The 17015-nt window shown below is 52.1% G+C and overlaps 1 protein-coding gene, 1 non-coding gene and 2 pseudogenes across 2 annotated transcripts in view; 2 read left to right on the forward strand and 2 right to left on the reverse strand.

Moving 5' to 3' along the window:
- LOC140208536 (uncharacterized) overlaps positions 1 to 17015 on the reverse strand; it is a 541825-nt gene that overhangs the window by 342325 nt on the left and 182485 nt on the right. The window lies entirely within an intron of this gene.
- LOC140208771 (U2 spliceosomal RNA) lies at positions 3422 to 3604 on the reverse strand. The gene has a single exon (XR_011888926.1). It is a non-coding gene; the product is annotated as a U2 spliceosomal RNA (small nuclear RNA).
- Positions 10241 to 10375, forward strand: LOC140208797 (U2 spliceosomal RNA; annotated as a pseudogene).
- On the forward strand, positions 15435 to 15640 carry LOC140208730 (U2 spliceosomal RNA; annotated as a pseudogene).

Raw genomic sequence — 17015 nt, forward strand, 5'->3', positions numbered from 1 at the left:
ATATACCTTACCCCCTTCGGCATTTACCAATAATCAAAGATCTCCCTTTTTTCAGTTATTTCCTGGTACTCGGCAGGGTTGCCCTCTTTGTCCATTATTATTTGATATCGCCCTGGAACCTTTAGCTATTGCTATTCGTGACTCTCCTAATATATTTGGCATTACCCGCAGGAATGAGATACACAAACTATCACTATATGCAGATGATTAATTATTATATATCTCTAACCCTGAGAAATCCATTCCGGCAGTGTTAGCTCTGCTTCCTCAGTTGAGTAACTTTTCCGGTTACAAATTGATTAATAAGAAGCATAAGGACTTATTGAAGTTCAATTTTTTTTCCTAAATCCTTTTTTAATACTGTTAATTCCAAAAGTTCCTCTTATATATGGCAGAATAAAAATCTCAGATTAAGTAAAAAATACTTACGTAGAACATAGACATAGAACATAGAATAGTACAGCACAGTACAGGCCCTTCGGCCCACAATGTTGTGCCGACCCTCAAACCCTGCCTCCCATGTAAGCCCCCCCATCTTAGATTCCTCCATATACCTGTCTAGTAGTCTCTTAAACTTCACTAGTGTATCTGCCTCCACCACTGACTCAGGCAGTGCATTCCATGTACCAACCACTCTCTGAGTAAAATACCTTCCTCTAATATTCCCCTTGAACTTCCCACCCCTTACTTTAAAGCCATGTCCTCTTGTATTGAGCAGTGGTGCCCTGGGGAAGAGGCGCTGTCTATCCACTCTATCTATTCCTATTATCCTCTACACCTCTATCATGTCTCCTCTCATCCTCCTTCTCTCCAAAGAGTAAAGCCCTAGCTCCCTTAATCTCTGATCATAATGCATACTTTCTAAACCAGGCAGCATCCTGGTAAATCTCCTCTGTACCCTTTCCAATGCTTCCACATCCTTCCTTTTGTGAGGTGACCAGAACTGGACACAGTACTCCAAGTGTGGCCTAACCAGAGTTTTATAGAGCTGCATCATTACATAGCGATTCTTAAACTCTATCCCTCGACTTATGAAAGCTAACACTCCATAAGCTTTCTTAACTACCCTATCCACCTGTGAGGCAACTTTCAGGGATCTGTGGACATGCACCCCGAGATCCCTCTGCTCCTCCACACTACCAAGTATCCTGCCATTTACTTTGTACTCTGCTTTGGAGTTTGTCCTTCCAAACTGTACCATCTCACACTTCTCCGGGTTGAACTCCATCTGCCACTTCTCAGCCCACTTCTGCATCCTATCAATGTCTCTCTGCAATCTTTGACAATCCTCTACACTATCTACAACACCACCAACCTTTGTGTCGTCTGCAAACTTGCCAACCCACCCTTCTACCCCCACATCCAGGTCGTTAATAAAAATCACAAAAAGTAGAGGTCCCAGAACAGATCCTTGTGGGACACCACTAGTCACAATCCTCCAATCTGAATGTCCTCCCTCCACCACCACCCTCTGGCTTCTGCAGGCAAGCCAATTCTGAATCCACCTGGCCAAACTTCCCTGGATCCCATGCCTTCTAACTTTCTGAATAAGCCTACCGTGTGGATCCTTGTCAAATGTCTTACTAAAATCCATATAGATCACATCCACTGCACTACCCTCATCTATATGCCTGGTCACCTCCTCAAATAACTCTATCAGGCTTGTTAGACACGATCTGCCCTTCACAAAGCCATGCTGAATGTCCCTGATCAGACCATGATTCTCTAAATGCCTATAGATCCTATCTCTAAGAATCTTTTCCAACAGCTTTCCCACCACAGACGTAAGGCTCACTGGTCTATAATTACCCAAACTCCCTACTACCTTTTTTGGATGGGGGACATTTTGGCCAATTCCCTGCCCTCCCCTTTAATGGCTGCACGCCAGGTTTAATTCCCAACCGTTCTAACGGAACTGGCTCCAGCCTGAAGCTGTCTGTCGTTCGGAGCGTTCCCACAGTGATGTATTTCCGCCTCCTGTCCAGTGGCACAGCTTCCAGTGGATGTGCGGGTTTGAGACTCCCCCACGAGACCCCGGGGAATTAGACAGGAAGAGCCCGGGGGCCGGGGCTCAGTCTGGGACACTGGTGTCCCGGGGCGGGATTATCCCGGGAGAGAATCCTTTTGCTCCCTTTGCTGAGGACGGTGCATTCGGCAGTCTGGCTGATATAATGATGTTAAATTGACAAATACCTCGGCAGTGACCCTGGATCTGCAGCGATCTCAGACACGGCCCTGAAGTGTGATTTTATAATCATCGGTTCCCCGATGCAGAGTGACGGTGAGAAACGGGACTGATTATTCAACCAGTCTCTCATTGTCACCGGTCAGTTAATTGTGTGTGATTCTGAGTGAGTCGGGAGCAGCTTATTTATCCCTGCACACGAGCAGCTCACACATTGTTTAATTTACATTTGTCATGATGAAATCAATAAACCACTGTAATTTCCTGTCTTGGTGTCGGACTCGAGTCTCACTAGAGGAGAAACAGTACCCTGGGGTTACTGCTGCCCACCGCACCCGGTGAACTGCAATAATGGTGTGAGCTCCTCACACTGGTACGGCAGCGTCTCAGCTCCAGGCTGAGGGATGTCAGTCTGATAGTGTCTGGTCCCCAGGATCTGTTCACTCCCCATCCCGGCTGACCACCGCATCCTCTCACGCCAGATACTCGCACTATCCTGATCCCCACCTTCCTGCGTGCTTTCTTGCTCTCACAGTCAAAAACAATAAAGGAGATTGGAAGCTCATATACTGTATAATATCGGACCCACGTCCACCAAGGTCGCAAACAGAAGGGAACAGAAGCAATCAACACGGGCTGAAGCTCCCTCTTTACAGACCTGGCACACAAACCCGGGGCCAGACAGAGTCAAGCTTCCTCCGCACAGACCCAGCTCACACCCCCACAATCAAAGCATCTCATAATCTTATACACCTCTATCAGGCCACCTCTCATCCTCTGTTGCTCCAAGGAGAAAAGGCCAAGTTCACTCAACCTATTCTCATAAGGCATGCTCCCCAATCCAGGCAATATCCTTGTAAATCTCCTCTGCACCCTCCCCATGGTTTCCATATCCTTCCTGTAGTGAAGCGACCAGATCTGAGCCAGTACTCCAAGTGGGGTCTGACCAGTGTCTACATAGCTGCAACATTACCTCTCGGCTCCTAAATTCAATGCCATGATTGATGAAGGCCAATATACCGTACACCTTCTTAACCACGGAGTCAACCTGCACAGCTGCTTTGAGCATCCTATGGACTCGGAGCTCAAGAACCCTCTGATGCTCCACACTGCCAGGAGTCTTACCATTAACACTACCTGTAAAAGTACAACGAAGGAATAGGGAAAAAGCCTAAGAAGGTTAATGCGTACGGATAACTGCATTCTACTCTTTATTTGTTGTTTAATCTCCCCGAGGGGAGGTGCAGCATTCCGAGGGGCACTGCAATACTGGGTCGATGCACGGAGTGGACGAAGGAAGCCCCTATTCCATCTTCCTGTTCCAAAAATCAATGTAATATATGGTCCCAGATAAGGGACGCATCAGATTTTAAACTGATAAGAACTGATTTTTTTGAAAAATATACTTTATTCAGAAATATTACAAAATAAAATTATTTGCAAAAAACATTTGTTGACCCTAAGTCCTTATAGAATAAATAAAGTTATTTACAATAAATCATGTGTTTACTCTGTCCTTATTCAAAATAAAGATGTTTACAATAAATCATTCATTGACTCTCATTCCTTTACTGATGTTCCATTACAGTCTATACCTTTCCACATTTCCAGCCACTCCTGTAGCACGATGTTGATTCATCTATCCACACCACTGAGGAGAGGAATACTCTTCGCCACCCGACTCCTCGCACTCCCGCGCGCGGGTGACAAACCGAAAACTGTGGTCCTTCTCCACCCGGCTTTTGCGGTGGCTGCACCAAGTTTGAGTGCATCCCTCAGCACGTGATTTATAATTTAAATTTTTAATATTTACTATCGATTTGTACTCCAGGGAGCACGAAGAGCAGAATCAAATATCGCTGTGATGATTGTACGCTCTAGTATCAATTGTTTGGCAACAATAAAGTACTCCTGCAGCTGAGAATGTGCCAGTCGGCAGCACATTCTCCCACGGACATCTCCATGTGCTGGTAAATCATCAATTTTCGGGCCGACCGAAGAGCGTCCTTCACCGAGTTGATGATCTGACAGCAGCACCGGATGTTGGTCTCCGTGTGCGTCCCTGGGAACAGCCCGTAGATCAGAGAGTCCTCGGTTACGCAGCTGCTGGGGTTGAAACGTGACGCCGTCCCTTCTGTCATCCTCCACACCCTCTCTGCGAACTGACAGTGTGCGAAGAGGTGGGTCACAGACTCCTCCTCACTGCAGTCCTCCCGTGGGCAGTGGGGAGCGGAGACGATGTTCCAGGCGTACAGGAGGGATCTGACTGGGAGGGCCCCTCTCATCGCCAGCCAGGCAAGGTCCTGGTGACTGTTGGTGAGGTCTGGCGATGAGGCATTTTGCCAGATGAACTGGACAGCCTGCTCAAGGAACCACCCCACTGTGTCCATCTCGTCCTTCTCCTGCAGTGCCTGTAGGACATTACGTGCCGACCACTGCCTGATGACCCTGTGGTCAAAGGCGTTCTCCTGGAAGAACTTTTCTATGAAGGACAGGTATGGCAGCAACGACCAGCTGACGGGGGCGTTGCGCGGGAGTGGGGCCAGACCCATCCTTCCTAGCCCGGGTGACAGGTAGAACCTGGGCACAGAGTGGTACTTGGTGCCCACATACCTGGGTTCTACACACAACCTGACCATCAGGGTGAGGGCGACATTTGGGACGTTCTTGCCCCCGTTGTCCAGGGACTTGTGCATGACGGTCCGTCTCACCCGCTCCACCTTGGATCCCCAGACGAATCTGAAGACAGCTCGGGTGATTTCCGAGCTGCAGGAGCTGGGGACAGGCCACACCTGCGCCAAGTACAGCAGCCCTGAGAGCACCTCACACCTGATGACCAGGTTCTTGCCCGTTATCGACAGGGAGCGCCCTCCCCACAGTCCCAGTCTCTGTTTCACCTTGGCAGTCCGCTCCTGCCAGTTCTTGTTGCACGCCTCAGCCCCTCCAAACCAGATCCCCAACACCTTCACGTGGTCAGACCTGATGGTGAAGGGGACGCTGGATCGGTCGGACCAGTTGCCAAAGAGCATGGCATCGCTCTTCGTGCGGTTGACCCTGGCCCCCGACGCTAGCTCGAACTGTTCGCAGGTGCCAATCAACCTGCAAACTGACCTCGGATCAGAGCAGAAGAGGGTGACGTCGTCCATGTACAGGGAGGTTTTCACTTGGGTCCCTCCACTGCCTGGCAGCATCACCCCTCTTATGCCCTCATCCCTCCTGATGGCTTCGGCAAAGGGTTCAATGCAGCAAACAAGACAGGGGAGAGAGGTTTCCCACCCATTGACCTGGACTGCACTACAGATGTCTGTGTCGAGCAGTCTGATCTGATTCCGGATTCCCTCCCCAAAACCAATTTTGGAGAGCACATCCGCCATGTACGTGTGCGATATCCTGTCGAAGACTTTCTCCTGGTCCAAGCTGACCAGGCAGGCGTTCACCCCCGTCCTGCACATCGGCGATGGTGTCCCTCAGCAGCGTGAGGCTGTCTGAGATCTTCCTGCCCGGTACAGCACAGGTTTGGTCCGGGTGGATCACCTGTCCCAGAGCAGACTCGACCCTGTTGGCAATGGCCTTCAACAGGATCTTGTAGTCCACATTCAGGAGAGATGGGTCTCCAATTCCTGATGTCCTCCCTTTCCCCCTTCTGCTTGTAGATGAGGGTGATCGTGCCCTTCCTCATGGACTCTGACATACTGCCGGCCAGAAGCATAGCGTTGTACACTTCCAGCAGGTCTGGGCCCATCCAGTTCCACAGAGCCGAGTACAACTTAGCCGGTAAGCCGTCGCCTCCGGGAGTCTTACCCGACCCAAAGGAATGGATGGAGCCTGTCAACTCGACCAGAGTCAGTGGCTGATCCAGACTCTCCCGCTTGCCGTCGCCTAAGACCTGCGTGATAGATGACAGGAAGTTGCGGGAGGCTGTGGATTCTGTGGCCTTTTCATCGTACAGACCGGCATAGAAGGACCTGCAGATCCTCAGTACGTCATTCTACGAGGACACGACTGAGCCGTCCTCTTCCTTGAGGTTGAGGATCACAGAGCTCCCCTTGTGCACCTTCTGGAAGAAGAAGCCTGAGCACGTCTCGTCCTGCTCCACGGTTTGGACCCTTGATCAGTAGATGATCTTGGAGGATTCAGCGGCAAGGTGCTGGGCTTTCGGGCTCTTCACCTCTCGCAGTTCCTCCCCGACATCCACCCCCTTCGACTGCAGAAGGAGGAGTTACTGCAACTCTGTCTGGAGTTTACGCAGTTCCATATAACCATATAACAATTACAGCACGGAAAGAGGCCATCTTGGCCCTTCTAGTCCACGCTGAACTCTTACTCTCACCTAGTCCCACCGACCTGCACTCAGCCCATAACCTTCCATTCCTTTCCTGTCCAATTTAACTTTAAATGACAACCTCAAACCTGCCTCGACCAGTTCCCTCTGCTCCTGGCTTGCTTTCTGGATACCCTTGCGTATGAAGAACTTCTTGATGTTCTCCTTGGTGGCTTCCCACCAGAGAACTGGGGAATCAAAGGTTTTCAAGGTTTTCCAACCTGTGTACTCCTCCTCTAGTCCTACTTGTAGCAGAAAGAGTGAAGATGTATCAATTAGTCGGCCAGGCAGCATCTCTAGGGAGAGGTACAGTCGACGTTTCAGGCCGAGACCCTTCCTTCAGTTAGTCCTGACGAGGGGTCTCGGCCTGAAACGTCGACTGTACCTCTTCCTGGAGATGCTGCCTGGCCTGCTGCGTTCACCAGCAACTTTGATGTGTGTTGCTTGAATTTCCAGCATCTGCAGAATTCCTCGTGTTTGTGCATCAGTTAGTGATCTCCAAACTGAGTTGGGTCTCACTGATGTAGAGGAGGCTACACTGGGAGGAAGAGTGATTATGAAAGAGGTGCAGGGATAGATGTAACACTTATTGTGGTTGCAGGGTGTTTGGCAGACGAGAGTCACAGCGAGAGTGATCCCTGTGATAAATGGAGACGGACGTGGAGAGGAAGATGTGCCTGGTGGTGAGATCCTGGTGGAGATAGTGGAAATTGCAGAGAATATGTTGAATGCAGAGCTTCAGTGAATGGCAGATGCAGAAAAGGTAATCCTATCGTTATTATGTCGTGGAGGGGACATGGGGAGAGGGCAGACGTGCAGGAAATGGAGGAGTTACGGGTGAGTTCTGTATTGATTGCAGTGGGCAGGAAACCCCTTTATTGATTGAAAAAAGATTTCTTGGATGTCCTAGCATGAAAAACCTCCTCATAAAATCAGATGCAGCAGAGACAGAGAAACTGAGAGAAGGGAATAGTATCCTTGAAAGTGACAGTGTGAGCAGAGTTTCCATAGGTCCATTTAATGTCAGAAAGTAACTGTTGTGGACAAGGTAACTGTGGGAGTCAGTAGGTTTGTTAAAGAGGCCAGAAGGTAATCCGTTTCTGGAGACAGAGAGAGACAGATCAGGAAAGGGGAGTGAGATCATGAAAATGGACCAAGCAAATTTGAGAGAGGGGGTGTATGTTGGTGGGAAAGTTGACAAATCTGACGACAACATGAGGAAATCTGCAGATGCTGGAATTTTAAGCAACACACATAAAAGTTGCTGGTGAACGCAGCAGGCCAGGCAGCATCTCTAGGAAGAGGTACAGTCGACGTTTCAGACCGAGACCCTTCGTCAGGGCTCACTCCAGACTAAGTCTGACGAGCTCCACACGGGAGCTGGAAACAGCATCAATGACGTCATCAATGTGGTGGAGAAAGTTTTACCTGTCTACCTTTGAACGCTCCAAAAACAGCCCAAAATTTTAAAACAACACCAAATTACTTCACTAAACTCAATGCGGCACTAGCCAAAGGGCAGATTACAAATCATTTCCTTACTCAATGAGAAAGGTTCAATCTTCTTCCATGGTGTCAGGTAGTTTCTTTGCATCCCAATCGCAGTACTCTTGGCAACTCACAGCAGGCTGGTCCCAGGGTAACTCTGTAACCCAAAATCATAGTCAACCTTTATTGATCCTGGGGGAAATTGGTTTTCATTACAGTTGCACCATAAATAATAATAAAACCATAAATAGTTAAATAGTAATATGTAAATTATGCGAGGAAATAAGTCCAGGACCAGCCTATTGGTTCAGGGTGTCTGACCCTCCAGGGGAGGAGTTGTAAAGTTTGATGGCCACAGGCAGGAATGACGCTCTGTGCTGCATCTCGGTGGAATGAGTCTCTGGCTGAATGTACTCCTGTGCCCAACCAGTACATCATGTAGTGGATGGGAGACATTGTCCAAGATAGCATGCAACTTGGACAGCATCCTCTCTTCAGACACCACCGTCAGAGAGTCCAGTTCCATCCCCACAACATCACTGGCCTTACGAATGAGTTTGTTGATTCTGTTCACACAAAATAATCTGCAGATGCTGGGGTTGTTGATTCTGTCGGTGTCTGCTACCCTCAGCCTGCTGCCTCAGAACACAACAGCAAACATGATAGCACTGGCCACCATAGACCCGTAGAACATGCATCATAAAGACCTGTGGCTAGTACATTCTGCCCAGGAGATGTGCCCTGGCACTGAAGAGCAATCTCCCTGTTCAATCACAGCTACACTACCATTTAAAAGAAAATGATTAAAATAAATTTGAGAAACTTCAGCCTTGCAAACAGCCAAGCTTTAAAGTTCCCAAACCACAGCGGGAGAAAGGCAAAGAAGTCAGAATGTTACAGTGCTGGTTATTTAACATTCTGTAATCTACAACTTAGTATTCTTCTATCACACCAATAGTGTTGAATGAATAGAGTTCACTGCATAGGGTTATTGAAACGCTAATCTGTGGCTGGTCCTGCAAAAAAAAAATTGCTCCCCAGGGATGGACGAAAGGAACTGGGAGAATAATATAACGACAGAATGGCAATCTTTTGAAATAAAATAAGTGCTGGGAATACTTGCCACTTCAGTCAGCATTTTGCAGAGAAATAGAGCAAATGTGTCAGGTTAATGGCTCTTAGAACTGATGAAAGATCACTGCCATGATTAAGAATCACATCTGAATCATTAACTGCTTCTTTCTCTACAGAATGCTGCATTACCACCAAATCCTTTGCGGCATTTTATGCCTCTTTTCCCCAGATTTCCACCTTTTTTTTTTCCTCCTTGGAGACGTAGTAAGTGATACGAGCCATAGGTTGGAGAATGTTGTTAAATGCTGGATGGAGCTGGACAAACTTAGGCAAATACGGAATGTTCATAATTACTTCCGGTATTTGGCTGGTGGGATACGGCAGAAAGGCCTTCGGATGTCAGGAAAGTAGTATACCCACATTCTCCCGATTATCGCCGATTTCTTAATGGAACCAGTTCTGGTCAACAAGCTTTCTTTACCAATGAAGTCCAGCCGGACGGTTAGATTATTTTCTGTGGAAATAATCCATTGACTGCAATGCCGTTATTTGCCACATGCCAGCTCACACTTAAATATTGTCCGAGTTGCAACCCTACCCCCTCCCTTTCATCCGACTCTATCCCGTCCCTCTCCCCGACCAACTCAACTACCCATCGTCCCCCATCAAACGACCTCACTTACCCCATTTACAACCCTCTCCTTCTTCGCAATCCCCAGCCATCGCTTCCACCCGATGTTCCTAGCCACCCTCCTCCCGTTTCCGGAGGACCCCCTCCCCAATCACCTGCCCCGCCAGGCTCGCCAAACGACCCGGCCGCAACTTCGCTTCTCTCGCTGCAACGCCTTCCGTAAACGTCATCACGCTTGCAATGACATCAGACGCTAGAGGGCGGGCAGAACAGCTGAGGAGGAGGAGTTTGCATACAAACCAGGGCCGCCTCTCTCATTTGGTTGGCGGAATATCCGCTATTTTACATGATCAGCTGTATTCCGAAAGAGATTTCGCGACAAGGGAGAAAAATACAACTTATGTCAAAGACTGAGCGAAATTACACCAAACCTACTTCAAAAGTTGAAGAGAGGTAGGATAAATCGGTGTCCTGTAGACAGTCGGTCCAACTTAATAGAGGGAAGACTAGCAAGATCCGAAAGGGTCCGGACATTTGTGGTATCGCTTCTCGGCCTTTTGGCTAAGATCAAGTGTAGTATCTGTTCTTATCAGACCAGAAGGCGGAGGAGGAGGAGAGTTCGCGCTGACGCAGGGGTGGATCCTAATGCTGATTGGCCTCCAATCTAACACCCCATACCAGCGACGACAGCAGTGAGTTAGAAGATGGCAGCAGCGAGCAGTACATCAGCTCGAGGCCAGGGTATCAAGAACACTGTCAGGCTGACAGTGCGAGACCGGAACGGGGGCACCGGCTTCACCCGAGAGACCTTCATCCGGAAGGTCTTGCTGGATTGCTGCGGATTTACGCCCGATGACATCTACTGCGTCCAGGACTTCGCAGGCTTCTTCGATGTCACTTTCCGGCAGGCTGCAGGGTGGCAGAAGCTGTACCAGCAGCTTCAGCTGAAGGGGACAGAGGCGCCGCTGTCGCTGCTGAAAGCACAGCCCCTCTTTGCAACGGCTACGCAACAGGAAAGGACAATCACGGTGCACATGTTCAACCCGCACGTGCCAGTGGTAGATGTCCTTACGTTCCTCGCTCGGTATGTGGAGAGCGTAGGAACACCAGCAGACGTGAAGGACGGGCTGGGAATCTGGACCAGCAAACGGCAGGTGAAGGTGAAGCTGAGGTTGGATTCCAACGGCGGCATCATCCACCCCCCCTCCGTCTTCGCCATCGGAGGGAACCGAGGGTACATGGTGTACGTGGGACAACCCAGGGTGTGCCGAAACTGCGGCAAGGAAGGGCACATCGCAGCCCAGTGCAGGGTGGTGATGTGCAAGAACTGTAAAATGGAAGGCCACCTGACCAAAGACTGCACGCAGGCCAAGGCCTGCAACCTCTGCGGACAGGCCGGCCACCTGTACAGAGCCTGCCCGAAGCGTGGGGGCACCTACGCACAGGCGACCAGGGGAGGTGCTGGCCCTGAAAGGGCCCAGGCTGATGCGGACGTACCCGCCAGCGCTGCAGATGAGGCACCCGACAGGACGGAGGACGAGACCAGGGAGGAAGGTGCAAGCACCCCAAGACCTGCCACCCCACTGCAGACCCTCCAGGACCAGGCAAACGACGAGCAGGAGTCCATGGAGGAGGGGAGAGCGGAGGGGGAAACCGAATGGAAGGTCGTGAAACGAAAAAAGACCCAAAAGGCGGCGGCCAAGCGACAGAAGGCGGAGCAACGCCAGAAAAGGGCAGGGAACCACGCAGCCCCTGGTACCCTGTCCTCTTCAGAGGAGGAAGGAGTTGGGGGAGGCCAGCAGCCCCGGCGGAAGAAGCGGCTGGCAGAACAGGTGGAGAGGAGGAGAGAGAGGGGAGAAAGTCTGCTGGCCACCCCCCAAGTACAGGAGGCGGAGAGCAGCAGACGCACAGAGCTCCGGGAATCCGGGAGCAGAGCCACGGCTGGCACCCAGCAGCCGGAAGGGGAAGCAGCCCAGGAAGTCAGCAACCCCCCGGGCCCAGACCCAGAACCAGAACGGCCACACACGGAGGAGTACTACCAGCAGTACCTGAGCCCACAGGAGGTGGAAAACTTCACAAAGGCGGTGGGGATGAAGGCTCAGGATGGCAAGAGTGAGGACGGAGAGCAGCCAAAATAAAAGACTTAACGATGGCAGACCTTAAATTGGCGTGCTTGAATGTGCGAAGTTTGAAGAGTACTGGGCGATGCGTCAGCACGCTCCAGTACCTGGACACTGTAAAAGCCGATGTGACCTTCCTCCAGGAGTGTGGACTACCACATCTCCGTAACTACCGGAGGTGGTCACGGTGGTGGAAAAAAGGTTTGTCGGTGTGGTCGGGGGGCAACGATTGTCGCGCTTCCGGCCTGGGGATTCTGCTGCGGGGAGGCAACTTCTCAATCACCCAAGTTAAAGAGGTGGTTGCGGGGCGCCTCCTGGTAGCAGACGTCAAATACCGGGGCACTCCGCTCCGGCTGATCAACGTGTACGCCTCCCCCGTGCGGAGCGAGCGGCTGGCCGTCTTCGAGCAGCTCCCACGGCTGCTGGTGACGACCCAGCCGGTCGTTCTGGCCGGAGACTTCAATTGCACCATTGATGCGGCTGGAGGACCCGGCAGTGCCAACGGCAGGCTAGACAGTACCTCTAGACTCCTGAGGGAAATGGTGAAGACAGCCAAGCTGCGCGACGCCTTTGGCACCCCCACAGGTGGAGCACAGCCGCAAGCCACCTGGACACGATCGGACGGCTCAGCCCGCTCCCGGATCGACTTCCTCTTCCTGTCTGAGTCCCTCACGGTCAGGTCCACCGACGTCACGCCGGTGTTCTTCTCTGACCACTGCCTTCTGAGAGCCACCTGTCACTTACGGGAGGACCAGAAGGCAGGCAGGGGGACGTGGAAGCTGAACGTAAAGCTGCTGACCCCAGAGAACATCGAGGAACTAGAGAGGGAGTACACAGGTTGGAGAACCTTGAAAGCCTTCTTTGATTCCCCGGTTCACTGGTGGGAAGCCACCAAGGAGAACATTAAGAGGTTCTTCATCCGCAAGGGTATTCAGAAGGCAAGGCAGGAGCAGAGGGAACTGCGTAAACTCCAGACAGAGTTGCAGCAACTTCTCCTTCTGCAGTCGAAGGGGGTGGATGTCAGGGAGGAACTGCGAGAGGTGAAGGGCCGGCAAGCCCAGCACCTCGCCGCCGAATCCTCCAAGATCATCTTCCGATCAAGGGTCCAAACCGTGGAGCAGGACGAGACGTGCTCACGCTTCTTCTTCCAAAAGGTGCACAGGGGGAGCTCTGTGATCCACAACCTTAAGGAAGAGGACGGCTCAGTCGCGTCCTCGCAGACCGACATACTGAGGATCTGCAAGTCTTTCTATGCCGGTCTGTACGACGAAAAGGCCACAGAATCCACAGCCTCCCACAACTTTCTGTCGTCTATCACGCAGGTCTTAGACGACGGCAAGCGGGAGAGTCTGGATCAGCCACTGACCCTGGACGAGCTGACAGGCTCCATCCGTTCCTTCGGGTCGGGTAAGACTCCCGGAAGCGACGGCTTACCGGCCGAGTTGTACTCGGCTCTGTGGAACTGGATGGGCCCAGACCTGCTGGAAGTGTACAACGCTATGCTTCTGGCCGGCAGTATGTCTGAGTCCATGAGGAAGGGCATCATCACCCTCATCTACAAGCAGAAGGGGGAAAGGGAGGACATTAGGAATTGGAGACCCATCTCTCTCCTGAATGTGGACTACAAGATCCTGTCCAAGGCTATCGCCAACAGGGTCAAGTCTGCTCTGGGACAGGTGATCCACCCGGACCAAACCTGTGCTGTACCGGGCAGGAAGATCTCAGACAGCCTCGCGCTGCTGAGGGACACCATCGCCTACGTGCAGGACAGGGGGGTGGACGCCTGCCTGGTCAGCTTGGACCAGGAGAAAGCCTTCGACAGGATATCGCACACGTACATGGCGGACGTGCTCTCCAAAATGGGATTTGGGGAGGGAATCCGGAATTGGATCAGACTGCTCTACACAGACATCCGTAGTGCAGTCCAGGTCAACGGGTGGGAAACAGACAGCTTCCCCATCAGGTCTGGAGTCAGGCAGGGCTGCCCCCTCTCCCCTGTCTTGTTTGTCTGCTGCATAGAACCCTTTGTGGAAGCCATCAGGAGGGATGAGGGCATAAGAGGGGTGACGCTGCCAGGCAGTGGAGGGACCCAAGTGAAAACCTCCCTGTACATGGACGACGTCACCGTCTTCTGCTCTGATCCGAGGTCAGTTCGCAGGTTGATTGGCACCTGCGAACAGTTCGAGCTAGCGTCGGGGGCCAGGGTCAACCGCACGAAGAGCGAAGCCATGCTCTTTGGCAACTGGCCCGACCGATCCAGCGTCCCCTTCACCATCAGGTCTGACCACGTGAAGGTGTTGGGGATCTGGTTCGGAGGGGCTGAGGCGTGCAACAAGAACTGGCAGGAGCGGACTGCCAAGGTGAAACAGAAACTGGGACTGTGGGGAGGGCGCTCCCTGTCGATAACGGGCAAGAACCTGGTCATCAGGTGTGAGGTGCTCTCAGGGCTGCTGTACTTGGCGCAGGTCTGGCCCGTCCCCCGCTCCTACAGCTCGGAAATCACCCGGGCTGTCTTCAGATTCGTCTGGGGATCCAAGATGGAGCGGGTGAGACGGACCGCCATGCACAAGTCCCTGGACAACGGGGGCAAGAACGTCCCCAATGTCGCCCTCACCCTGATGGCCAGCTTCGTATGTGGCTGCATCAGGTTGTGTGTAGAGCCCAGGTATGTGGGCACCAAGTACCACTATGTGCCCAGGTTCTACTTGTCGCCCTGGCTGCGAAGGATGGGTCTGGCCCCACTCCCGCGCAACGCCCCAGTCAGCTGGTCGTTGCCGGCATACCTATCCCACGTAGCAAAGTTCTTCCAGGAGAACGCCTTTGACCACAAGGCCATCAGGCAGTGGTCGGCACGAAGTGTCCTGCAGGCACTGCAGGAGAAGGACGTGATGGACACAGTGGGGTGGTTCCCTGAGCAGACTGTCCAGTTCATCTGGCAAAATGCCTCATCGCCAGATCTCACCAACAGGCACCAAGACCTCGCCTGGCTGGCGGTGAGAGGGGCCCTCCCAGTCAGAGCCCTCCTGTACGCCCGGAACGTCGTCTCCGCACCCCACTGCCCACGGGAGGACTGCAGTGAGGAGGAGTCTGTGACCCACCTCTTTGCACACTGCCAGTTCGCAAAGAGGGTGTGGAGGAGGATGGACGGGCTAGTGTCACGTTTCATCCCCAGCAGCTGCGTGACAGAGGACTCTCTGATCTACGGGCTGTTCCCGGGGACGCACACGGAGACCAACATCCGGTGCTGCTGGCAGATCATCAACTCGGTGAAAGACGCTCTTTGGTCAGCCCGAAACTTGATCATCTACCAGCACATGGAGATGTCCGTGGGAGAATGCTGCCGACTGGCACACTCTCGGCTGCAGGAGTACGTGCTGAGGGACGCACTGAAACTTGGTGCAGCCACCGCAAGGGCCCGGTGGGGAAGGACCACAGTATAGGTTTCTCCACCCGTGGGAGTGGGAGGGGTCGGTGGGCGAGGAGTATACCCCTCAACAATGAGATGCTAAGCTGAACTACTGGAGTGCCACGTGGGTGGCTATAAACACGGGTATTTTACTGAGTATAATGGAAACGTATGTAAAGGATGAAAAGTTATTGAATGGTTTATTGTATATATTTATTTTTGAATAAAGTATATTTTGAAATAAAAAAAAAAAAAAAAAAAAATCTGTTCTTATCAGTTTAATATCTGATACGTCCCTTATCTGGGGACCATATATTAAATTGATTTTTGGAACAGGGAGGTGGAATAGGGGCTTGCTTCGTCCACTCCGCGCATCGACCCGTATTGCAGTGCCTCCGGGAACGGTGCACCTCCCCTCGGGGAAACTAACAACAAATGAAAAATAGAATCCGGTTTCTTATATGCTTCCTGTTTCTGCCCCGTACTTTTCGCAGGCTACATTTGTTTTTAATGAGGGGACACAGCAGCTCAAAGGCAACCATGGGAAAATGGCAACAGAAACAGCACGCAGACAATTTACAGCAGTCGTGGATAAAGTCAGGTCGGCAGTAAAACACACGCAGACGATTAATAACGAACGTGGGAATAAAGTACACACACACACATCCAAGGGAAAAGTCAATACGATGCCCGAGCCCCTTCACTGTACAGGCACGGCTCAATGCTATCAGGGGCAATCACCAACCCTATTCAATGCACAGCTTACCAACAATTTCCTCCAGCGCTGTTCCACGGTTCTCAGCCTGGAATGAACCAGAGTGGTCCCTCGGAAATGGCAAAGAGAGCGTCCAGCCCTTCTCATGCAGGAAGGCTGAAGTGCCCGGCCCAGGTAATGCACAGGAACGCTAACGGCTCGGTGCCGGCAGGGTTAAGCTGATTACAAGGCCGGTGGTTAGGTGTGCAGTGATGGGCGAGGAGGGGTCAATCCTTGATTGGCAGGGGGCGTGTCTTCTGACCAGGCGTGGGCAGTGCTGTCACGTGACAGTCAGCACAGTCCACCCCTCGGCAGCCTCGCCACTCGCCAGGCGTTCCCGCAGTGAAAAGGAAAGGAATACATCTTACTCTATTTATAAGGTGAACGCTATATCTGACTATACAGAACTGAAGACAGACAGACGTGCTCTTAAAAATTTGGCAGACAACATAATATACACACAGCGATGATAAATAACGAGAATGAGTGCAATCGCCCAGTTGCCCACCACCCCACCGCCACAAAGCTCCTTCCACAGGGTGCAGAGGTCAGGGTTGGGGATCCATGTCCATGTACAGCTGCCTGCGCGTAAAACGGGGAGGGCTTGTCTCCAGCCCTTGCCTCTGCCCCCACTGCATCTATTCAAGGAGGGTGATACCATCCCGCACGGTCCTCCCGTTAGCTGGTGTCATGAGGGGCAGGATCACTGACTATATCGGGGTGCGCGGTGCTGACCAGGTATCCTGTGAGGGTACCGGTCACCCGGGTGTTTTATAAAAAATTACGGTCGCAGGCTCCCTGGTAGATGCCGTTGACCAGCGCCCACTCTCTAACAACCCGGGTGCCCTGACTGACCGTACCCCATTGCGGGCGCCGGTGTAGATCCCACTCCAGGAGGGTGGGGTATCGGACCCTCACAGCGGTCACCACCCGATCCCACAGAGTAAAGCCTACCCGGATCTTCGGCTGCGGCGCCCGTGGGGCGTTGTTGATCAGACAGGCTCCCCGGGGCGCTCGCCTCTTAATGAGAGAGGCT

Source organism: Mobula birostris, chromosome 13 (assembly GCF_030028105.1).
Source record: "Mobula birostris isolate sMobBir1 chromosome 13, sMobBir1.hap1, whole genome shotgun sequence".
Taxonomy (NCBI): Eukaryota; Metazoa; Chordata; class Chondrichthyes; order Myliobatiformes; family Myliobatidae; genus Mobula; species Mobula birostris.